Consider the following 26,127-nt stretch of genomic DNA (forward strand, 5'->3'; position numbering starts at 1 on the left):
ATGTACCGTGCACTATTCAGTGTCCCCTCGACGATCACCAGTGGTCTACGGCCAGTGTAGGAGATCGCTCCCCACACCATGATGCCGGGTGTTGGCCCTGTGTGCCTCGGTCGTATGCAGTCCTGATTGTGGCGCTCACCTGCACGGCGCCAAACACGCATACGACCATCATTGGCACCAAGGCAGAAGCGACTCTCATCGCTGAAGACGACACGTCTCCATTCGTCCCTCCATTCACGCCTGTCGCGACACCACTGGAGGCGGGCTGCACGATGTTGGGGCGTGAGCGGAAGACGGCCTAACGGTGTGCGGGTCCGTAGCCCAGCTTCATGGAGACGGTTGCGAATGGTCCTCGCCGATACCCCAGGTGCAACAGTGTCCCTAATTTGCTGGGAAGTGGCGGTGCGGTCCCCTACGGCACTGCGTAGGATCCTACGGTCTTGGCGTGCATCCGTGCGTCGCTGCGGTCCGGTCCCAGGTCGACGGGCACATGCACCTTCCGCCGACCACTGGCGACAACATCGATGTACTGTGGAGACGTCACGCCCCACGTGTTGAGCAATTCGGCGGTACGTCCACCCGGCCTCCCGCATGCCCACTATACGCCCTCGCTCAAAGTCCGTCAACTGCACATACGGTTCACGTCCACGCTGTCGCGGCATGCTACAAGTGTTAAAGATTGCGATGGAGCTTCGTATGCCACGGCAAACTGGCCGACACTGACGGCGGCGGTGCACAAATGCTGCGCAGCTAGCGCCATTCGACGGCCAACACCGCGGTTCCTGGTGTGTCCGCTGTGCCGTGCGTGTGATCATTGCTTGTACAGCCCTCTCGCAGTGTCCGGAGCAAGTATGGTGGGTCTGACACACCGGTGTCAATGTGTTCTTTTTTCCATTTCCAGGAGTGTATAAGGGAAAAAAGGAACAAGGACCCTGCTGGGTAACAATGTCTGAGGACAATGAGGACACAATCACACTGAGTTTAACTGATTATTATTTAAATAAATTTTATCAATCAGATCACATTCAGTTGTGCTGCTCGGTTAGCCGAGAATACTTTCTACCAATGAACAGTCTTACTTCTGTGCTGTGCATACGACGAAACTCTGAACCGACGACGAATCTGTGTTGCTCCAACTGCTGCTGTTGTTGAAGACGGTAGCATCTTGTGGAGCACGGCTAATTACAGGAATGGATAATCGTAATTAATACAGCCTCCATTACAGGAACGGGTAATCGTAATTAATACAGCCTCTTACACCTGTCCACTGCCCTTATTCCTGCCACTAGAAATCTGGCTTGCGGGCGTACATGATGCCGCCAAAATGGTACTATCTACTGCGGGAGCGTTAACACCATACTTCCGCACACTACAACCGCTGGAAACCGTCTCTCCCCCCGCGCGTTCCGCGCAGCAACTTCCTACCCAAATATTTTATAACGCACAAGCACTGCTATTATTGTTGCTAGTCGTTGTAAATAATGATTCCTTTGGCTTTTTCCCAGAGCTTGTAAGTTTCACAGTAAGACACAGATAAATACAGTGACATGTCAACAGACTTCTACCTAAATTTACACATACAGTGAAGCAGTGTCCTTACGTATTAAAAGAAAGCATTTAAATTACAAATATTTACATAAAATTCAGCAAATAAATTTGCATCCTGCATTTTCGGTTAGACGTGCTACACATTTCATGAGTTTTTTCCCAGAGGGAAAAAAATTCAGGGAATGTCCTAAAATTAAAACAAACGGAAATGTAGATGGATTCTGTTAAACAATTTTGTCTGCATCAAATCGATTAATTGCTTGGTTATCAGTTCAAATAATTATTGCAGATATGTAGGGGGCACGTTATTTACATGAAAACCCCGCGTCATTATTACTCAAAACATTATAGTATGACAACACATCTTAAAAATAAACACTTCCATCAAGAAATCAGTAAGTTTAAAACTACTACAAATATTATGAAAAGCATAGTCAATATTGGCATAGAAAAATTCAAGTATCATTCAAAGGTACACAAAGAATAGTAAAAAAATTCAAAAACAGGATAAGAAACAGTAATTACAAAAACTCATTACATACGTTTGAATAATGAACGTGATTTTTTTTTGAAGTGTCCTCTAGCATTGCGAGAGTGAGTGTGTTTTAAATAATGTCGATACCCAATATAATCATTTACACTATAACTTTTAACAGCTGGCGCTGAAAGAAAAACAATTCTCGTTGGACACGCACATTCACAAAGAACGCCGCAGCGCTACAAGAGCCGGCAACGACTCTGTTCAAGCGGAGCATTGTTGCGTGCGCTATAGCGACACGCTAGATCTCCGTTTTTGTGTACGCAGTGGCATTCCAGAACGTCCACCAGCCTCAAATTGTTGTTACTCACTCCCGAGAAATCTCAAGGAGTCCTCTTTTTAATTCCATCACAGTGGATAATTCAACACTGTGCGTTATTACACACGTGTACACAGACCTGAAACTTACATTTCATCTAAGGGCATCGGTAATAACTCACATAATACAGATTACAATAAAATTTTAACATAATACATACATACACAAAGTTCACAAATTTCACAGATTTCACAAATACTAGAATAACACGTAATGGCTTGGTTTCTCTTTTCTCATTTCGGACTAATTAGTCCTTGACTGGTACAATTTTAAATCTATAATATTACGCACACCTAACAACTTGCCTGATTTAGGAAAAGTTAAACAGTAAGCGTTAGTATGAGGTACACTGATAATCTCGAATGATCCATTGTAAATGAATTTAAATTTTGAAATTTCATGGTCGATGTCGCTTGACTTGTGTGCTTTAACAAGAACAAGATCGCCAATAGCAAATTTGGTAAACCGCGCTTTAGCGTCATGGCGCCGTATTCGCGCGTTAGCTTTCTTTTCCATCATTTCTCATACGTGTTCTTTCTTTACTTCAGGGTTAATACCAACTCTCGAAGGGAAATCAATCATTTCTTCCACTAAACTTTTACACTTATGGTCTAATAGTATTTCTTCCGGAGTGTAGCCCGTGGATTCATGCGTCAAGGCGTTCGTTATTTTCTCCAATTCACCGACGTAATTTCCCCAAGATCTGTGATTGTGGGGACAATACGTTCGATTCGGCCAAGCCGACCTAATTAAGGCATGTACCGTTCCACGGGATTCCCGCTATGGCAATAGGCCGAGATGTGTATTACTTCAATTCCATTACTTTTCGTTCCTTCATTCCATAATTTGGAAGTAAATTGCGGTCCGTTATCGTACAATACCGCTTTTGGTTTGCCGAAGTGCACAAAGTAAACTTTAACAAATCTGTTATAAACCGCTCTAGCTGGTGCCCTACTTATCGGATATAACTTAATGAACTTAGAAAATTACAATGAAATGAACACTCTTAGCTCCTTACAGGCGTTGACATATGTGAACGGGGACAGATGAAAATGTGCGCCCCGACCGGGACTCGAACCCGGGATCTCCTGTTTACATGGCAGACGCTCTATCCATCTGAGCCACCGAGGACACAGAGGATAGCGCGACTGCAGGAACTTATTTCTGGTACGCCTCCCGCGAAACCCACATTCTCAACGTATTGTCCCGCACCACATTCGTAGTGCCCCCGCCCATTATACTCATTACTCGCGGCGCGTTGCCGATTCCCGTAAGAGTTCGGGCTCTGTTTGTGCATTCGCACAGAAGAAGAAGATGGTCAAGTGGCCGGTGAGCCTGAACTATATATTTACTAAGATGGTATCTGTTCTTTCGGACGTCGTCCCTGCAGTCGCGCTATCCTGTGTCCTCGGTGGCTCAGATGGATAGAGCGTCTGCCATGTAAGCAGGAGATCCCGGGTTCCAGTCCCGGTCTGGGCACACATCTTCATCTCTCCCCTTTGACGTATGTCAACGCCTGTAAGCAGCTAAGGGTGTTCATCTCATTGGAATTTCATTCTAACGAGCAGCTTCGTCACCAATGGTATCTGTTCTTTCGGACATGTCCGAAAGAATAGATACCATCTTAGTAAATATATAGTTCAGGCTCACCAGCCACTTGACCATCTTCTTCTTCTGTGCGAATGCACAGACAGTGCCGAACTCTTACGGGAATCGGCAACGCCGCGCGAGTAATGGGTATGATGGGCGGGGGCACTACGAATGCAGTGCGGGACAATACGTTGAGAATGTGGGTTTGGCGGGATGCGTGCCAGAGATAAATCCCTGCAGTCGCGCTATCCTCTCTGTCCTCTGAGGCTCAGATGGATAGAGCGTCTCCCATGTGAGCAGGAGATCCCGGGTTCGAGTCCCGGTCGAGGCACACATTTTCATCTGTCCCCGTCGACGTATGTCAACGCCCGTAAGCAGCTAAGATGTTCATTTCATTGTAATTTCATTCTAACAAGCGTCTTGGTCGCCAATATAGTAAATATAAACTTAGAAAATGTTTCTAACACCACTAATATGCGCGCGCAATTCCCTGAAGTCTTGGGCAGCGGACCATAGAGGTCGGTACAAACCAAATCCAGCACATCGTTAGGTCTCATGCTTTGCATAGGGCCATGGTTCGTGCAGTTTTTTATCTTCATCCTCGGGCACTTATCACAAGTCTTTATTCTTGCAGCAACTCTTTTATGCATATTATTAAAATTTACTACTTCCATTAACTTCTCAGCTCACTTTTTGGTCAACAATGACTATAAGCTAAATGATAGTAGTCAATTATCTGTGTGACGTACTTGGCTGGCCAACACACTCGCCAGTTGTTGCTATCTTCACCTTTACATATGTACAAGATATGATTATATATTTTGTAATACTTTCTCAGTTACTCCCCTTCTCTACTCTTTTCGTCATACTTGTTCTTACCAATTATTAGACAGTCGTCCTCGTTTTGATGACGACGCATGTTTTTACAGATGCTACCTACTCTCTTACAACCTACTACATCTTGAAAGCAGTACAATTTCAGTATGTCTTCACACTCGTCCTCCACAAGCCTATGATCAGTTTCAGGCAAACGTGACAGCCCGCCCGCTATACAGTTGTCTGATCCTCTCACGTAACAAATGTCATAACAAAACTGCTGCAAGAGAAGAGACCACGGTGTCAATCTTTCATGCAGTAAACGACAATCCTTTAGATAAGTTAGCACCTTGTGATCTGTGTGAAGTATCACCTTTCGGTCCCACAAATAAGGTTTAAATTTTCTGAAACCCCGTACGATAGCGAGACATTCTTTCTCAAAAATCGTATAGCTTCGCTCACACTTCGTCAACTTTCGGCTTGCGAAAACGACTGTTCTGTGTTCTTTATTTTCTCCTTTTCCTACCTCTTGAAACAATTATACCCCTAAGCCATAATTAGATGAATCCGTTCCCAAGATCAAAAAATGTTTCAAATGGCTCTGAGCACTATGCGAATTAACTTCTGACGTCATCAGTCGCCTAGAACTTAGAACTAATTAAACCTAACTAACCTAAGGACATCACAAACATCCATGCCCGAGGCAGGATTTGAACCTGCGACCGTAGCGGTCGCTCGGCTCCAGACTGTAGCGTCTAGAACCGCACGGCCACTCCGGCCGGCTACGCAAGATCAGAATGGTACAATATGTTATTCTGTAGGAGTTCATTTTTCAGTCTTTCAAATACGGCCTAGCACTCGTCAGTCCACACAAATGGCTTATTTTTTCGTAACAAGTTGTTCAGGTTTGGATCGTTGAACACATGCCCCTGCACGAACTTGCGATAGAATCCTGAGAGCCCTAGGAAACTCTTTGACTGTTTCCTAGTCTTCGGCGGAGGACAGTTCTTTATTGACTCCACTTTCTATGGATCTTAAGTGATACCCTCTGTCGTCACAATGTGACCATGAAAATTCAGTTCTTTCCTCACAAACTCGCACTTCTTCAGTTTCAGCGTCATTCCAACTTTGCGTAACGCACTGGAAACTTCATCTAACAGTTCGCAACGTTCTCGCCACGACGAGGAGGAGGAGGAGGAGATTAGCGTTTAACGTCCCGTCGACAACGAGGTCATTAGAGACGGAGCGCAAGCTCGGGTGAGGGAAGGATGGGGAAGGACATCGGCCGTGCCCTTTCAAAGGAACCATCCCGGCATTTGCCTGAAGCGATTTAGGGAAATCACGGAAAACCTAAATCAGGATGGCCGGAGACGGGATTGAACCGTCGTCCTCCCGAATGCGAGTCCAGTGTGCTAACCACTGCGCCACCTCGCTCGGTCGCCACGACGAATTCGCCAGCAGCAAATCGTCCACGTACACTGTCAGTTTTGAGCTTAGGGCAGTGCCTAACACCTTATCTAGGGCTCTGGTAAAGACAGAAACAGATATATTCAGGCGGAATGGCACTACCTTGTACTGGTATCACCTGCCTGATTACAAAAACGCCGTATATTTCTTACGTTCTCCTTCTAAGGCTATTTGTCAGTACCCAATGTGAAGTCCAGGCTAGTCATAAACTGTGCATTGTGAAATCTTTGCAGTATCTCTTCCATGCTTTCTGGTCTATCCGTCTCACGTTGAACGACCTTGTTCAACGCGCATGCGTCTACCACAATCCTGACACTACAATCTCTCTTTCCTACTATTATTAAGGGATTGTTACAGGGGCTGGTACTCCTCTCTATAACATTCCTTTCTAACATTCGATATATATCTTGTTGGACAGCTTCCTTCTTGGATAGTGGTATCGCAAATGGTCTTACAAAGAATGGTTTATCAGGTATTACATTTAAGTTGCACTGATACCCAGAAACAAGCCCCGGTTTATTTGAAAACACGTTCCTGTTTCTCATTATTACGTCATATAGGTCTCGTTCTTGTTCAGGCAGGGCGTTTGGCAATCTGTCTACAATGCTCTCTAATTCGTCTTCCAAACAATTGTCGATGTTCATATTGCGGATACTGTAATATACCTTTTTTCTGCCTACACCAATCTGATTAGGACAAGTAACAAGATGAATAGGTTTGTATTCACTACTCACATCGTCACTCGTTTCATCAAAACTCACATTTACTTCGGACTTGTCTTTGTAAATGCACTTCATGGTCTTATTATTGCAGTTAATAACTGCGCGATATTTTATCAACCAGTCTAAACCCACAATATTATGGGTGCACATGGTTCTCCTTGAATCTCAAAACATACAAATATTTTGCTTGCTATCGGTTTGCTATTCCTTCCGGTAGCACCGATTATTTTGACTCCCATTACTGGCATTACTACTACTTCTAGTTTATCTTTCAGTATTCCAAAACTTTTTCCCGACATAGTACTTACCTCTGCCATTATATCAATTAAAATATGAATTTGTAGGCCGTGCATACTAACGGGCACTGCAATATGTCTACACCCGTCATTATCAATGGTTTGGCCTCCCCATAACAAATCCTCATCTATATCCAGATCGTCCCACAAAAATTCGTCTGGTTCCGATGCCAACAGCGGTTTATCCGGCGGTCTTCTAATTCTTTGTGTTTGAACTTTTTTGATCTCTATTTGTCTGTCTTGCGGTAGTTGAACTTGTTTCGGCCTCAACACCGTAATCTTACTATCAATTTCATCGATTAATGAACTTTGTTTAACCAATAGTTCGCTAATTGTCATGTCAGGTAGGCATTCACGGAAAGATGGCTGTCATCTTGCAAGATTTTTGGAGAAATTTGCTCTGTTTTCCCTTCTATCTCATCTTCCGAGCTCACGCAACCCTCATCACTCTCGTCTGACTGTATAACGTCAGGTTTGACCTCGTAGACATTGTAATCTACGCGGTTTTCAATTAGTTGTACCTGGTCAAAATGGTTCAAATGGCTCTGAGCACTATGGGACTTAACATCTGTGGTCATCAGTCCCCTAGAACTTAGAACTACTTAAACCTAACTAACCTAAGGACATCACACACATCCATGCCCGAGGCAGGATTCGAACCTGCGACCGTAGCAGTCCCGCGGTTCCGGACTGAGCGCCTAGAACCGCTAGACCACCGCGGCCGGCGTACCTGGTCATTATCGCCAAATTCATCTTGCCCCTCCTCGTAACATCCGCTTCGGTTTTCAATAGACTAGCGTCGCTGGGGTTGGCTACTTCAAAAACTTCATTTGGACAAACCTGATGTTCAGGTACAGAGCTTTCCGTTTCAAAAACGCTAATTTCTTGCGGGCTGAGAAGCGTCAATTTCTGTCCTCTCTCCCCATTAGCACATCTCCCATACAATCCTCTATAACTTTTCAGTTTGTCGTACATCCGACCGAACTGACGTAACCGCACCTCCTTGTGTTCCACATTTTCCTGCTCAATAACGGAAGAGATCAGCTCTCTTACTTCCGCTGGCGACTCACACTCTACTGAAACTTGCGTAACCGTTGTTGCGTTAACAGCGGCCCCACCAGGACACTTATATCATTATTACTTTTACGAGCAGTGACAGCTGCGTCGACTGCCGTTTCCAGCTCAATTATTATTACTCTAGGTGCGTCGCTGTTTTTACTCTCTCTCACACATTCTCCCACTGCTGAGTTATCCTTCCGGATTTATCACAGCGGTAGTGTCTAGGTTTTCTTTTGGGCCGCCAAGGTCTCCCCACACCCGGTGGGACCCTAACTGGCGTGGCTAGTTGTTTCCCTGACTAATTTCGACAGACCAGTTGCTAACAGACTGCCGTGATGTATCATTCCGCTCCTGTCTACTATCATTCCTCCAAGGACCACGTACCATATTTCCTTGATACTGGCCTCTATCGTTTCTACAGTTTTTGTTATTGTATAGTGCTGTGGATTGTTATCACCATGGTGGTTGCTACCATTATTGCCATGGTTAGTTTTATCGTTCTGGTGGTGACTATGGTGGTAATTGTTGCCACTACCACAGCTTTTAACATTTTTGCGGTTATTCTGCCAATTGTCTTCGTCTTCTACTTTCTCTAAAACACAGCAATCGTTATGAAACTACTGCCGATGTATCTCTTGGAGTCATCTGGAAGCATCTTCCACAGCTCCCAGACAATCTTCGATTCAGTTTTCCGATAGCGCAAACATTCCAATGTGCGGATCCAGTTTTCATAAAATTCTCTCATGGAGCCGAGCGTGTTTACATCGTAGGGTCTCGACACCACGAAATCGCGCCATACACACTCTTGTTTCTGTCCTGACCAATATACTTTCAAGAAAGCATTTTTGAACTCTTGATACGTCATGTTTGTTATATCACGGCTCAAGGCACATCGCTTAGCCTCGCTAGCTAACACGTCGATTACTGTATTTATTTTTCTCTTGTCTGTCCACGATTCCGGCAATACCCTTTCACAATTTTTAATGAAGTCGGTAGCGTGCAGTGCCTCATGCTTCTTTTCATCACACACAACCTATTGTCTGTTTACTTCAGCATCTACGTTAGATTCTAAAGTCTGTAAACTCATTTTCCATACATCCACTTCTCGAGCTACTTTCGCTTTTTCAGCTACCTTGCTCTCTATTGTGGGACCCACAGTCTCTACCAGTTTCTGTTCGATCCTCCCTACTTCAGTTTCGAAACAACAATTTATGTCTCCTATCTTTGTTTGGGCTTCCTTTACGTCATGCTTCAGATTACCGATTTCGGTACTCAATGCTACTACTTCTGCTCCAATTTTATCTACCTTTCTGTTAACAATTCCTATAGTACTGTTAACAGTTTTAACTGCTTTATTATGGTCATCAATTTTTGCTTATTGGGCAACCATTTTAGCATTCATTGCTGCAGACTGGGTATCCATTTTACTGATTAACAATCTGAACAAATCTTTCATCTTTCCGGAAATCACAGGTTGCAACACCGGTTCCATCTTAATAGATTCCTCGTATCTGCCATCAATAGGTTCTGTTTTAATTTTTATTACATATTCCGTAGCAGTTGCAAGTGCCTGGAATTCCATTTCCGCCATTGTTCGATTTTCAGCATCAGCATCTGTGATGATAGCTGCCAAACTTGGAACAATGGGTCCCACTTCGTTGGTCGTCCTTCGTTCGACCGATTGTTCCGCATTTGGTACAATCAAATTATTCATTTCGCCTATTTTATTAATGTTGCACAGTTTGCTGATTACTGTGAAATTTAAATGTGCGGCTTATATCTGCCACTTACTGTTACTGTACTTGAGCTACTTTGTTTGTAGTAACAAGTTATTAATCGCTACAAAACTGCAAAATGCAAATTCGTGCCCAGAACAATACCAAACTGCTATTATCCAGTCACCTGTGTCGCCACGTGTAACCTTCCGCTTACTAATCGGCCTATCCTGCTTGCGATGTGAAATATGACCATGGATCGCATATATGCGTAATGGATTCTTACTAATTGCACAAGGCAATCTTTCGCGAAGAAATAATACGGATAAGTGGTAGAAAAGTGTGCAACAGACCCATCTTATGTAAAAGTTTACTAAAATTAAAAACTAATTGAACCGAACTGGGTTATAATTTGGAAAAATGAAAGTTATTTTGTGCATTCACTCACGAACAACACTGGACACAAAAGGGGTACCATGATCTTGAATCCAAAAGTTACACTAATGAACGCAAAGAGAATAATTAAAGGTCACCAGCCCAGTAGGGTAATTTAAATCAAAAATCCTGTACAAGATAATGGGAAAGAAAAACGGGTATTATTAAACACTGACGTGACAACTGAAAGTTGTCACGTTTTTTGACACTAATTTTAAGTGAGTATGTAATGATAAAGAAAACTGAGAAGCCACTCTTACGTTATATTTGTCAATACATTTTGAGAAAAAACAATTGAGTAATGATTTGATAATATGCAATTAAACTGTATGTTAGTATTGAACTCTGTTGTGTGAACAATGACTTTCAGTGACTTCAACGTAACGTCATCAAAGAAATTAAGAAAAAAAGCCAGCATTTTACTTCGCAGTTACTTATTTTGCAAATTGGATTTCAAATTATTGTCTGAACAACTAAGCCTTTTGTACTTGAACAGAATTAAATAAGAGAATGCGTACCAAGCCAAACAGCCATGTGCTCAAAGCTATATGTAAAATAAATAAAACCTCCACGCTCTTAATTTGTGCATTTCTTTAGAGTTGGATTTTTTCCAGTGATTGATTCTCAAACTTGAAAAATGAAACTGCTTTACTTTACTCATATAATAAACCCTCTGTTGTACATCAGTTAATTGAAAGTAGGCTGAGGCTAAAATTCTTAAAAGTGAAATTATTCATTAATAAACTGGCTGTAACTATTCAATTAGTTTCTTATGACACTCGGATAACATATAAGGAACAAGGACCCTGCTTGGTAACAATGAGTACAATGAGGACACAGTTGTCCTGAGTTTAACTGATTATTATTTAAATAAATTTTATCAATCAGATCACATTCAGTTGTGCTGCTCAGTTAGCCGAGAATACTTTCTACCAATGAACAGTCTTACTTCAGTGCTGTGCATACGACGAAACTCTGAACGACGACGAATCTGTGTTGCTCCAACTGCTGCTGTTGTTGAAGACAGTAGCATCTCGTGGAGCACGGCTAATTACAGGAATAGGTAATCGTAATTAATACAGCCTCCTCTGCCTGTCCATTGTCCTTACTCCTGCCGCTAGAAATTTGGCTTGCGGGCGTGCATCATGCCGCCAAAATGGTACTCTCTACTGCGAGAACATTAACACCACACTTCTGCACACTACAAGCGCTGGATCCCGTCTCTATCTCTCTCTCCGCGCACTCCGCGCAACTACTTCCTACCCAAGTATTTTACAACGCACAAGCGCTTCTATTATCGTTGCTAGTCGATGCAAATAATGATTCCTTTGGCTTTTTTCCCAGAGCTTATACGTTTCACAGTAAGACACAGATAAATACAATGAAATGTCAACAGACTTCTACCTAAATTTACACATATAGTGAAGCAATGTCATTACTTGTTAAAAGAAAGAATTTAAATTACAAATATTTACATAAAATTCAGCAACAAAAATTTATATATCTGTAGCAGGGGCGATGCATCCTGCATTTTCGGTGTTACAAACAGAAGCAAGAGAACAATGGCAGAGAGAGTATGGAATGATAATTATAGGCAAAATGAGTTTAGGTTTCCCAATGGTGACAGAAACAAAGGAATAAAGGAAGAAAGAATCTGTGGAATGGAAGCAGTTCTGGGTGTGAGGAACTAGTGGGAAGGCTCGTTTATGCAGCATGTAAGAGGAATGCTCAGAGGAGCAATGTTTATGGAAATACATGGAATCATGTGGAAGAATAAATGTTGGAGGTCTCTTTAATAAAAACAGTCGCAATAGGGAAGGTGTTCAAGAGGATAATGTTGGCGTGGGGTCTGTACTTCATAACCAATCAAAATCAGCTTTGCAGCCCATGAAAATAAATGTGTGCTACTGTGAGATGAATAAAAGTGTAATTTGTAACAGCGATAATAAATTAGATGTAGTGGAATCTACTTCAATGGAAGACAGTGATAACTGTGTGCAGACAGTGACCCTTAAATCTAATGGTTTACCTGAACGAGGGGAACAAAGGGATGCATGTCGCAGTGACATTTATGAATTTGTGTGTATACAGGATACGGTTCCTGAAATTTATGTTTTTATTGGTGTTCTTGAAGTGTAGAATAAAGTAGCAGGTGATATTATTGCTGTGCATAGTGAGTGATGCATTAGATTATAATGAAATTAATTCAGTTAAAAATAGGATAAATTTTGGGGTTGAGCAGGCACCTTTACTCACTGAAAGTACGAGGGCAAAGTGATTTCGATTCTCATGATTGGATACCTAGGGGAAAATGGTTGGAGAAGTGTAAACCTGATGATCAGAATGTATGCAACTTTGATGAAGCTACGCAAGTAAAGGAAATTACTTGAAAAAAAAAATTGAACGCAAAAATGCTTTCAAAGAAATATTTAATGGGTACAGAGATGTTGATTTAGTGGAGCGAGGATATGTATCTACGATGAGGGAAGATAATTTGGGCAATATTGCCGTGAATAATAATTTACTTGATATACTCGTTAAATGGTGGAGGTGATGAGTAGGTTCAAAACGTTGTCATTATCAGTGATGAACTGCAGGTGTGTACGACTGAGAATGATATGAATGGTGATTGGATAGAGAAGGAGGAATTTGTTTATGAGACCAGAGATTCAGTAGGGCTTGCTAAATTTGTGTTTATGAGACCAGAGATTGAGTAGGGCTTGCCACATTTCATAAGCAGTTAATTGCAGAGGTTTGGGAGAATAAAAGATATAGGGTTGCCAGATAACTAGAGGAATGAAGTAGGAAAAGTTTAGAATTCAGAAAGGTTTTTAATGTAAAAATTGTGGGGCTTAATGAAACTGAACTATTTGGTGAAATGCAAGTGTGCACCATGACATAAGACTGTTTCCATTACATAGAAGGGGATCTGCTAGCAGAAACAGAACTAAGGCATAATTATATTGAAAAGGTCCTACCTTAATTAATATTGAAGATGCAGAGAAATTTGAGGGTTCTCTGGTGGAACTGGTAATTCTGTATTTGAAACAGCAGAAAACATTTTTGCAAATATTAAGGATAAAAATACGGTAGAATTTCCAGTCACAGGAGTGAGTATTAAGACTGCTACTGTGAATTACAGTGAGCCAGTAAGGAAGGAGGCTGGTATAGATGTAAGTATTGATGGAGAATTATTTACTCATGCTTTTCTCAAGGTTCCGAATCTGAGCACAAATGTGGTGCTACACACAGACTTTCTGAGTAAATATGAGGCAAATATATTCCCGCGCCCGGGTTCCCGGGTTCGATTCCCGGCGGGGTCAGGGATTTTCTCTGCCTCGTGATGACTGGGTGTTGTGTGATGTCCTTAGGTTAGTTAGGTTTAAGTAGTTCTAAGTTCTAGGGGACTGATGACCATAGATGTTAAGTCCCATAGTGCTCAGAGTCATTCTTGAGGCAAATATAAACTGTACAGAAAAGACACTTGAAATGAATTTTCGGAGCGGCAGGAAGAAAGTTACATTCAAGAGTGGTTTGACTGAAAAGATTTTTATGGCCAGCTTGTATGTGCAAGTGATGATTGGAAAGGAAACAGTGAAAGAGGGACTAGGTTAAGATAAATCAAGAATACACACCAGTGCGCTGCTTTGCTGGGAGCTGTCGAGCGGCCCGCTGCGTCCTTCCTCGCTTGCATAGCCGGCGGTAGCGAGCCGTGGAGTGTCCCGCCGCTGGCTGGCTGGCTACGGACCCCGCATCGGCTTCAGGGGGTCGAACCAACGACCCGCCGTGGACTGGGACGTTGTTGCCCCATCTGTTGCTGCTTGGAGCCCGGCGGTGTGATACGCCTCGCCGTCCAGGAGAGCTGCCACACTTGAATGATTCTCGTTAGAAAACGGCACCTGTTTATACTTGGCTGTGCGCCTCTGTTTTGTTAAGCGCGCCGGTCCGTGTCACGTACGCATAACACTTAGGTTGGCCAGTGCAGCTTTCTGCCTGTGACTTGAGCCATGGAAACTGCTGTGTGCGCCCTCTCCGGCAGTTCTAGGCTCTTGTGGCCTCTATTTGACTTCGCAACTGCTGGTATGCGTAACTTACTGCAATCCGGTCCGCACCTGACTTAACTCGTGCTCCAAATATCGCACAGAACTAACTTTCCCTATCCAAAACTGTGGTGCCGCTACATTATTCCCCTCTTCGGAAAGACTCGGTCCCCGAGTCGTCCTTTAACTAACTCTTAACTTGTTTGTGTCGGCACCTATGGCGTATTTCCTTACTATTAGAAAACTTAAATGTGGTCTAGTGCCCCTTAAAACCACGACACGAAACAAAACGTAAAAATTCCTTACTGGACGTCCACTGCTCGATCAACCCCTTACCCACTCGTCTCACGCCCTCGCTTTATCCAATCCACTGGGACTTGGACTACCCTTGGTTCCCTTTTGGAATTATCTCTCCGCCTGATCAGAAAGAAAACAACACATAACAAAGTTAAGGCTGCGATGACACTTGGCACAGAGATGTTCAAAATTATTGTTATTTACTATTGCCTTTCCCTGTACTGAGCAACATGTTGAAGAAAGTGTTCTGCTGATATGCGCCCCTCTTGTTCTAAAATGAACTGGTTTACGGATCTCAACAGACCTGGTTCCAGAGTTTGATTTAACAAGGTCAGATTCTGCCTTGGCAAAAACTCTAAAGTGGTTTCTGGCCAGTACAGCTGTGGCTGCGTAACATTCAATTGAGTGACTCCTGAAATTGACGCTGGCAGATGGAAGGTTGGTCCTATTATGTTACACTTAGTTTCATTGATTAGAATTCCGTTCCCCTCGAGCTCTATACGTTTCGCTTCTGCAAATGCTCCCCGCTCAAAACAACATTTTGCTACTACCATATTATCGTAGGTGGAGAACATCCAATGCATCCCGACCTGTTGCAAGCTCAATTTTGGCTCCACGATGTCCCTTGGACAGTCTATTCCTTTCCCCCTGGCTAAAAACACCGTGCATGTGTCCCATATTTGTACCTTCACAGATTTTCCTCCAACATTCACTATTTTTGATCCAAACTCAACACAGATTGAGTAACTACTTTCATCCTTACATTTACATTATATCAACTGGTGCAATAAACACGACTTTCCTGACCCAGTACTGTCGACAACTAAAAATTTAAACAAGGAATCGTACGACTCTGACATCGTTCACTTCATATTTGTTATGGCTTTGCCGCAAAATCTACTCCGACGCATTTAGTTCGCCAGAATTGCGTTTGATTTCTCCTCCAACAACACTCCACATACGTCAGACGCTACACTTCCCTTTTCAGTAACCTGATGACAGGTATCACCATCTCTCTTCCTCCCTCTTCAAAAAGACTGCTGCCTTAGCAGGCTCACAGTACTCGTAAACGCATATAAAATACAGTGCTCAATTACTCTACGCCAACCCAATGATACATGACACGAAAACAAAAGCAAAAAGAAATTACAAATTCTCTACTACTTTTTAGATCGCAAAGCATACGGTACATAATGCTGTACTCTCTATCTTCCTGGTTTTCTCTGCGCTTAGCACCTCTCTTCGCTCTCTCTCTTTTCCTCTTTCCTCTCTGTGACACGCCTGGAATCACATCCGGGCGACCCTTAAATGGCCGTAACCGCCCAATGTGTACTATCGTCGTTCTAGTTGGCAGCTGACACTTAACATTAACGGGAGATGTGGTTTCAACAACTTGGTATGGCTCTTGATACCTCGTGAGGAACTTCTCAGTTTTCCCTTTATGCGTATAGTGGCTGGACAGCATCACCCACTGCCGCCGGCCGTTGTGGCCGAGCGGTTCCAGGCGCTTCAGTCTGGAACCGCGCGACCGCCACGGCCGCAGGTTCGAATCCTGCCTCGGGCATAGGTGTGTGTGATATCCTTAGATTAGATAGGTTTAAGTAGTTCTAAGTTCTAGGGGACTCATGACCTCAGATGTTAAGTCCAATAGTGCTCAGAGCCATTTCACCCGTTGTCTCACTTTATACTGCGGTAAACTTCCTTTCCGCTTCACTGCGTCTTCCTGCCTTTCCAAATCCTTTGTATTCGCCTTTTGTACCCGTTTCCAAACATCTCGAATTGTCCTTGCGAATTGATATACAAATTTACCAGTCTTCCCTTTCTGTAGCTTCACTAAATCCAATGGTGACGGCATTTTTCGCCCGTACGCTACCTCATATGGAAACAAACCGGTATTTGTACGGACATTTGCATTGTATGCGCATAGAATATGCTTCTAGTACTCGTCCCACTGATGGTGATGAGAATCCACAAGAAAACTCAGCATCTTCCCGATTATTCTGTGTACCCGTTCTGTCCTTCCGTTGGCCTGTGGATGCAACGCACTCGTCCACAACTTCTTTACGTTCAACAATTTACACAGCTCCTTCATTAAATCCGACATGAAGTTGGTCCCTTGGTCAGTAATTATTGTCTCTGGTACACTTCAAACTTCAAAATCCAGTTGTTTACTAACGCTTGTGCGACCATTGCTGCCTGTTGATTTGGCATAGCCACCATCTCCACATACCTCGAAAAATGGTCTATTATTGTGAGAACGAATCTGTTCCCCGATGGTGTTCACCTAAAAGGTCCTAAGACATCAATCCCAAAAAAAAAAAATGGACATGTCGCTTCCGGTAACCGTTGTAGCTGTATCTGTTTCCAACTCAAATCTGCTCTCTGCGCATACCCTATACAATTCTTGACATACTGATCCGCATCTCCTTTCCTACCTCTCCACCAATACCTCTCCGCCACTCTCCTATTCGTCGCTCTACACCCTCCGTGACCGGATAACACGTAATCATGTGCTTTCTTTAAAACCTCATCTCTCAGTTTCGCTAGCACTACTACCCTTGGCCCTAACTTCGTTTCCTTGCACAGAAGACCGTCGTACATACTAAACTGTGTCTGTGTCCGATACAATTTACAATCGTTGTCAGCGCCCTGTAATGTTTTGCCATACTGCTAGGTCACAACCTATGGATTCTACTTTTGCCACCTTCCTACTTAGTGCATCAGCACTACTGCGCTTCTTCCCAGGCTTGTGCACCACCTCGTAATCGAATTCAGTAAGCCTCACAGCCCATCGAGCGAGTCCAGTGGACGGATTCTTCAACCCTAACAACCACTTCAAAGCAGCATGATCTCTTGCTACCCGAAATCTTCTCCCATATAAATGTCATTTTAAATATGTGATTTCATAGATTGCGTTAAGCATCTCCCTCTCTGTTGCTGAGTAATTCTAATTCAAAATCTGGAAACACAAGAACTGGAATTGAAGTTAAAACTTCTTTCAGTTTGTCAAACGCTTGCTGACACTCTTCAGTCCACTCAAATTTTACACCCTTCCGTAACAATCGCGTCAACGGGTGTGCTAAATCTGCAAAACCCTTCACGAACATTCGATAGAAATTGCCAATTCTGATGAATGACTGCACTTCTTTAACTGCTTTCGGTTCCAGAAAATCCCTTACAGCCCGTACCAACCTCGGATCTGTTCGCACTCCTTTCTTACTAACAATATAACCCAGATATTTTACTTCTTATAATGCAAAATGACACTTCTCCAGGCTCAAAGTCAAACTAGCTGCTCCTAACCTCATAAAGATTCCCCTTAACCGCTGTCTATGTTGCTGCATACTGCTTGAAAACACCATAATGTCTTCCAAATAGACAACATATTGCCGTGTGAACCCCTCAAGACACTGTCTAGCAACCTCTGAAACGTTTCCGGAGCGTTTTTCAAAACCGAATGGCATTCTAATGTACTGGTAATGGCCTCCAGGTGTAGAAAAAACAGTTTTTGGACGATCTTCTGGAGCCACTTGTCAGATCCATCGTGGAAAAGTACTGGCACTGTCCTAAGTGATCCAAAGTCTCCGATATGTTTGGAACGGGGTATGCGTCCGTTACTGTCTTATTATTGAGGTATCGGTAGTCACATAAGAACCTGTATTTCTTAGTTCCATTTTAGATTTTTCAGGCACAATGACAATGCCCGCCCCACCAGCAACTATTACTATGCTCCATAATCCCGTCCGCAAGCTGCTGATCAATGAAATCCTCCACAATCGGCTGAAAATACCTCGGTATTCTGTATGGGTTACGGTAAACAGGTGCTTCGTTCACTGTTGATATCCTATGTTGAATTAATGGAGTTGCTGGTAACTGCCCTCGCGGGAAAAACAAATCCTTAAATTCCCACAATAATTCTTCCATGTGCTCTCTTTCTCCTCTTTTCAAATGCTTAATTTTGCTACGCAGTGCAATTCTATCGGCAGTTAGTGGTTGATCGCTTCGCCTATCTCTCGAACACCAGTTTTCGTCATCTGGCACATCTATATTTATTGCTAAAACTCCTTTCCTCAAATTCGCGTCTACTTCGCTAAAATTATCCACGTTCACGGGAACTACTCGCCCGTCGTTCCCCTCCGGTACGCGTAAACACTACGTTTCACAAAACAACCCAATGAGCCCAAATCTTCATTATCCTCCAACGGTTCAACAACAGATACTGTACCGACAGGTAGATTCGACTCCTCACTTACATAAGGCGACTTCCCGGTGCCACTAGACACACACTTATGCGAATAAAGCCTTAATGCTAATGTACGCCGTTCAATTGGTTTGTTCATTACGTTGAACGCCTCTTGCGACGACTCTGCATTGACAACAGTTTCCCTAGCGGAAAAAAACATTCCACGAAGTTCTAGAGTTCGTTGTCCAAGGTCAATTTTGACAACGACTCTGCATTGACAACAGTTTCCCTAGCGGAAAAAACATTCCACGAAGTTCTAGAGTTCGTTGTCCAAGGTCAATTTTGACATGATGTTGATACAAGAAATCTACTCCTAGGATCATGTCGTACCACCTCCATGCATGCATTAAATCGGACTCTCCCTATCCGAAAGTCAACTGCCACCGACCGTAAAGGCGTGACCACCTTATTCCCCACTCAACGCAACCTATAACGTGGTGGGTCTAACTTCCTTCGTCCCATTATGTTCTTAGTAGCCAGTGATACTTGCGTCCCTGTGTCCAACAAAATCTTAAAGTTTCTAGTTCCCAAAAACCCACCGAGCGAGGTGGCGCAGTGGTTAGCACACTGGACTCGCATTCGGGAGGACGACGGTTCAATTCCGTCTCCGGCAATCCTGTTTTAGGTTTTCCGTGATTTCCCTAAATCGTTTCAGGCGAATGCCGAGATGGTTCCTTTGAAAGGGCACGGCCGATTTCCTTCCCAATCCTTCCCTAACCCGAGCTTGCGCTCCGTCTCTAATGACCTCGTTGTCGACGGGACGTTAAACACTAACCACCACCACCACCCAAAAACCCAACACTTAATATTCCACCTCTGCATACGTATTCGTAGCATTGAAATTAAACGGGAGATCCCTTAGGTGGGTCTTGGGCCTACTCTGCTGTTTAACGATTGTCCACCTCTCCTATCTCTAATTCCCCATTCTCCACGCTGCTACACTGGACTCGCATTCGGGAGGACGACGGTTCAATCCCGCGTCCGGCCATCCTGATTTAGGTTTTCCGTGATTTCCCTAAATCGCTTCAGGCAAATGCCGGGATGGTTCCTTAGAAAGGGCACGGCCGATTTCCTTCCCCATCCTTCCGTAATCCGAGCTTGTGCTCCGTCTCTAATGACCTCGTTGTCGACGGGACGTTAAACAGTAATCTCCTCCTCTCCACGCTGCTGATTTCCATCACTTGGTGACTGGGTACATTCTCTCTGCATATGTCCCGTACGACGGCACTTAAAACATTTCACACCCGCTGCAAATACTGTTTGTCTCTCGCGTACCCCTGCTGCCATGTCTAAAATGGTTCAAATGACTCTGAGAACTATGCGACTTAACTTCTGAGGTCATCAGTCTCCTAGAACTTAGAACTAATTAAACCTAACTGACCTGAGGACACCACACACATCCATGCCTGAGGCAGGATTCTAACCTGCGACCGTAGCGGTCGCCCGGTTCCAGACTGTAGCGCCTAGAAACGCACGGCCACTCTGGCCGACAGCCATGTCTATTTCCTCACACTGAATTGCCAGCTGAATGGCCGAATATAAATCTTTTGGAGTGCCTTCACGCACTTTCTACGGTGTATGCGCCGGTACCCCTCTAAAAAATACATCAAGTGCCCTTTGCTCGGCCTCCTGCAACAGAACACTATTCGCTTCATTGCTGTGACCCAACTCGAAGGTATACTCACACATTAATTTCCCTTATCCTGTCCGCAAATTTCTTCACCGTCTCCCCCTGTCTCTGTCATTGTACTTAACCTCTCCCTAAAGTACCGAGCGCTATTGTGCTTTTTGTACATTTTGTACATTAGTAAAAGCCCTTCCTTTAACTGCTTAAACTGCCCTGCCTTCCTTAACGCCTCAGAACAACTTACATATGTTTTTGCTTCACCCGCTAGTCTAATCTTGGTTATATGTAACAACTACTCATCAGACCAACCATTCATCACCGCTGAAGTCTCAAAGTCCTCCACAAACGAACGCTCATCCTCAGATGCCTTGCCAGAAAACGGAATAATCATACTTGCAGCAGCTGGATCAATCTTCTGCACCCAAATCAACAACGACTGATCAGAAGTGGCTTCCCGCTCACATCTAGATGTTAATTCATTTCTCAATTGCGTATTGACTGCTGTCAACTGTGCTACTTTTTCCATCAAACTCCGCACCGCTTCTGGTTCTAAACACCTTGCGTCCTTGACTCTACCATTGCACTGCTTTCGTTCCCAGTTAGTCCCAACAGAAACATTTAACTACAAGAACAATCTGACTTCCTACCGCTCTGTATCGTCATACTCAGTATCATTATAACCCAATACAAAAGTAATCAAATGCCACGAAAATAAGTAAATCTTACTGACCCAAACACACTGACACTTATTCTAACAAAAAATACAATGCCTACGCAAAACATCTAAAATGTGGCTTGCCAGCAGCCATACTCTAAAAAACAAAAAAAGAAACATAACGTCCAACACTGATAAAGAACAATTTTGTCAGCACTCAGCACATCTTGTGTCCATAATGCAGGTAGTATGCTCGAACATCATACTGGGCAGTTGACGTCCACTATCCTGATACCAAATCATGTGGTGACTTCTGCCACCGAATGTATGAGGATGACCAAATGTGGAGAGAAGACACCACATGTAGTGGGTGGATACCAGGAGGTTCAGTATTAAAACTCAGCCAAGATTTTAAATGATTTATTGTTTCCACTACAGTGCTCCGTTCACCTCGGTTCGCGTCACTGGGCCCTGCAATGCTGAGGCCACTGCCCCAGCGACCCAGTGCAACGTGCTGCTGTGTGTCGGCCTTGTAGGACTGTGTCGTCAAGGCTGTGCCGACAGCCGGCTCAGCGGACTTCTTCCTCGTTGACTCACTGCTGCTCCGCTGGGAGCCGCCGAACGGCCCACTGCGTCCTTCCTTGCTGTTGTAGCTGGCGGTAGCGAGCCGCGGAGTGGCCCGTTGCTGGCTGGCTGGCTACGGACCCCGCGTCAGCCTCAGGGGGTCGAACCAACAACTCGCTGTGGACTGGGACGCCGTCGCCCCATCTGTTGCTGCGTGTAGCCCGGTGGTGTGACACACCTCAGTGTCCAGGAGAGCAACCACCTTTGAATGAATTTCGTTAGAAAACGTCACCTATTTATACTCGGCTGTGCGCCTCTGTTTTGTTAATCGCGCCAGTTTGCGTCACATACGCATAACAGTTAAGTTGGTCAGTGACCCCCTTCTCCCTGTGACTTGAGCCATGGAAACTGCTGTGTGCGCCCTCTCCGGCAGTTCTAGGCCTCTGTGGCCTCTATTTGCCTTCGCAACTGCTGGTATGCGTAACTTACTGCAATCCGGCCCATACCTGGCTGTAACTCGTGCTCCGAATATCGCACAAAAGTAACTTTTCCTATCCTAAACGGTGTTGCTGCAACAGTAGATGAAGAGTTAGCTTATATTTTATTTATTTCTTTGAACATTGTAGAGTATATGTGTTTAGCTATAAGATTTGGTGAAAAGGTGAGAGTGTGGTTACATTATGCAAACAGCAGTTGCTTGTAGCTAGTTTGATGGTGAAATGAGATGGTATATGTGAAGTGGATAAATTTCTGGTGGTTAGGTTAAAGATTTTTGGGTCTTATACGTATACCTGTGTTAGGTAAATGTTTTGGTGGTTATTTTATTGTGTATATGTATATTTATATAATATGTTTAATTTAAGGGCTTTGGAAGAGTAACTTTTCTGTTGTGATATGTTGTTATTACGACAACTTGGGGATGAGATATAGATGCCTTCTTTGGGGTAAAATTGTTGTTAGGTGTAATAGTGCATATGGGGTAAATACAGGGCGTTTCTCCTAAGAGACGTCAGGCGCATTTCCTCTGGTGTTTCAGCAGATATCTGCAGTTTCGTTTTCGCATCGTGTAGCTGTAGTCATCCTAAACAAATAATGCTCATCTCATTTTTCATGTGAAGTCCCGTGTCGACAGAAAGTTTCGGTTTGTTTCAGTTACAAAGAAAGTAATTTTAAAATTAGAATTTTATGTGTCCATCTGACAGAGCGGTCTCATTAGTCTAGTGCAATATGTGTCTTATCGATATGTAGTACCAGGGACGGAAAATATACAAGAATAAACAGTACTCCAGCAGCGAAAGCACTGGCCTGGCCCGCACTGACTATTACCGCCAAACATGCAGCGCTAGTCAGTCGCTGTCAGACTGCTGTTTATTCTTTATGATTAAGTGCCCTTGTTAACACTTATCGATAGAACAAACATCTAAATAGACTGATCTGGGACCACTGTCCAGTGGCCACACAGATTTTTGCTTTAAAGGTCACTGTCTTGGTAACTGGAAATAAGCCGACGCTTTCCGTCGAGACGAGCGTCGTATAAAGAATGTGATGAGCATTACTTGTTTCGGTTGTCTCCAGCGACACGGTGCCAGAGTGCAATTGCAAATATCTGCTGACACGCTGGAGAAAATTCTCCTGACGAATCTTAGGAGAGACACCATGTATATATGGTTCTTCTGACAGAAATGCAATGTATTCTATGCATAGAGAGGTATTTGTTTCGGTTGCACCAAAACAATGTCTGGTGCATGCGAGTCTATTTTTTATTTTGGAAACTAATCACAGGCTCTTTGCATTTCTTGGGTTAGTGATGTATGGTGACAGTGTGTATTCTGTTATGTTTCTTTTGAGTTAAGCAATCCATTGTTATTGTTTAGTTTCAATTACAGAGTTTTGGATGTCTTATTTTCCTCACAATCGATAAATGTAAAGTTAATGTTGAAATATGAGATAAAAGCAGTAAAGTTTGGGAGTTTTAAAATTTTTGAAAGGTTAGTTTGTTTGCTGAATACTTGCCATGATATCACTCAAGTAGTTTACAAGCTGAGCATTATGTTATTACATCCGAATAGCATTTCATTTTGTAAAGCTTTGTTAATGTAGTACAGTATCAGTGGCTTGGGCTGTTCTGTGCTTGAATTGTACGAATTATTAAGTCTGTACTCGGCGTACGACCCCTTATGAACACTAGCACCTGTTTGTTTGCTCCAAATATCTGTCTGAGATTGTTTTTGTCTTTGTCAGGTCTGGATGGCAATGTGGTGGATCTGAGTCCGACCATTTCTTAGTATTCAGACGTGCAAAATTTGGGGTTAACTCTTGTGCTGCAACATCATAACGATCAACAGTAATCAAGACAGTAAAGGTATTTGTCCGGATATTGTTGATGTTGTTTTGGATCTCTGTTTTATGTGCTTATTGATAATTATACTCTTTTGAATCTTACCCTCACTTCAGCCGCTGACATTGGGTGTCATCTAATGAAACTAGTCCAACAAATGGAGAACAGCTCATTTAAAATTTTCCATGTTTGCCCTACTACCTTTCCTCAGTGGGACATCCCCTGCACAAACTTTTTGTGCAGGTGGGATATGATAGAAAGCGGCAAGCTGCTCGGCCAGCCTGCTTGCATTCATACTTGGTAAATAATTCGACTGTACACGAGTTGAGCTAGACAAATAATATCATACTGTAAATGTTGATGAATGGGACTATGTTGGATGTATGTGCTGATTTCACTCCACATTTTAACATTCTGTAGTTTAACATGGTGTTAGCTCTTTCATTTGCTTTTCCGAGTGAGCTTTAGAATTGAAATGTCCTAAGATGCTAGACAGGCACGCCGAAACCAACCATATTAATGCATCCATCGTAGAACGGCTAGCAGTGCGATCGACAGGTAGAAGCTGCCCTTATATTAAATAATGATAATGAGCGTATGGCATTTGTGGCCGGGAGACCCCTCGCGGAGCGATTCGGCCGCCGCTCTACAGGTTCTTTAACGCCACTACGGCGACTGGCGAGTGAATGAGGATGAATGACGCACAACACCCAGTCATCTCGAGACAGAGATAATCCCTGACTCCACCGGGACTCGAACCCGGGACCCCGTGCGCGGGAAGCGAGAACGCTAGCGCAAGACCACTAGTTGCGGACGCTCTCATATTGTCTCGTCGGAGGTCGCCTTATCTAACATCATACTCTTGCCCAGCCTGTTGAGCAGTTTACTGCAAACATTCACTTTGGATGGCCAAGGTGAAAGAATTCGTCCACGACGACAGACCTCCGCCCGGCTGAAGGTAGGGTCTGGACCATGGTAAGAAAAGTACGTTCAGCTGATAAACTGGTAAATATTTCCTGGCGTCAAAAAACATGACAAAACAGCTTAGACATGTTACAGGCTCAGAAGGTACCGCAGAGTTGACGGAAAGACTCCAGCACAGTTTATTAGCTTTTCCCTGGGCTTGTAATGTGAAGCTAGACGCTACTTGACTGGGCACCAGTTGGTGAAATAGATGTGATGTCAGCATGACGTAGCATATAGAGCGAAGTTTTTAACAGACGTGGAGAGGAATTCGAGATTATTAGTTTTTGAAGTTTTGCCTCTATTGGAGGGAGATTTTGATATAAAAAAACTGTTACACCACTGGCGGACAACTTTAAAAGGATCTTTTGTTCAGATTCTTGGTGGAAATAGGTGCACAGTCAGGTCTTTAATGACTAGAAATTAAGGACGCCCCCTCCGAACTCTGCACTGAACACACCGGTACTCCGTAGGCTTCGCTCTCAACTGGAACGGGAGACTCCATTATCATAATGGGATCCAGCGTTCTGGTCCTCGACGGAGCGGTCCTCGCAACGTACTTGATTGCAGCCAGACACGATGTTACCGGTCTGCTTATATGAGACCAACGATAATCGTGAGCATAATTGGCAGTCGCGGCGTGTTAGGACCATAGTGGAAATGGATATTCAGGATCGTGTCCGGATTCACTTTCCAACGTTCATCAGCGCATTATCAGTCCCACGTGCTCTTCCCTTTCTCCCGTCAGAAAACAGTCACTGTAATTTATATGTAGAGGCAGGTCAAGTGAAATTTCACAGACTCATGTATATGAATATTATACGTAAACTGAAGGTGGAGAGGAGAGGAAGGAAAAGAAAGGGACTCGTGATGTCAGCTGCATCGGGACAATCAG

The sequence above is a fragment of the Schistocerca piceifrons genome, chromosome X, assembly GCF_021461385.2.
Source record: "Schistocerca piceifrons isolate TAMUIC-IGC-003096 chromosome X, iqSchPice1.1, whole genome shotgun sequence".
Classification (NCBI taxonomy): Eukaryota; Metazoa; Arthropoda; class Insecta; order Orthoptera; family Acrididae; genus Schistocerca; species Schistocerca piceifrons.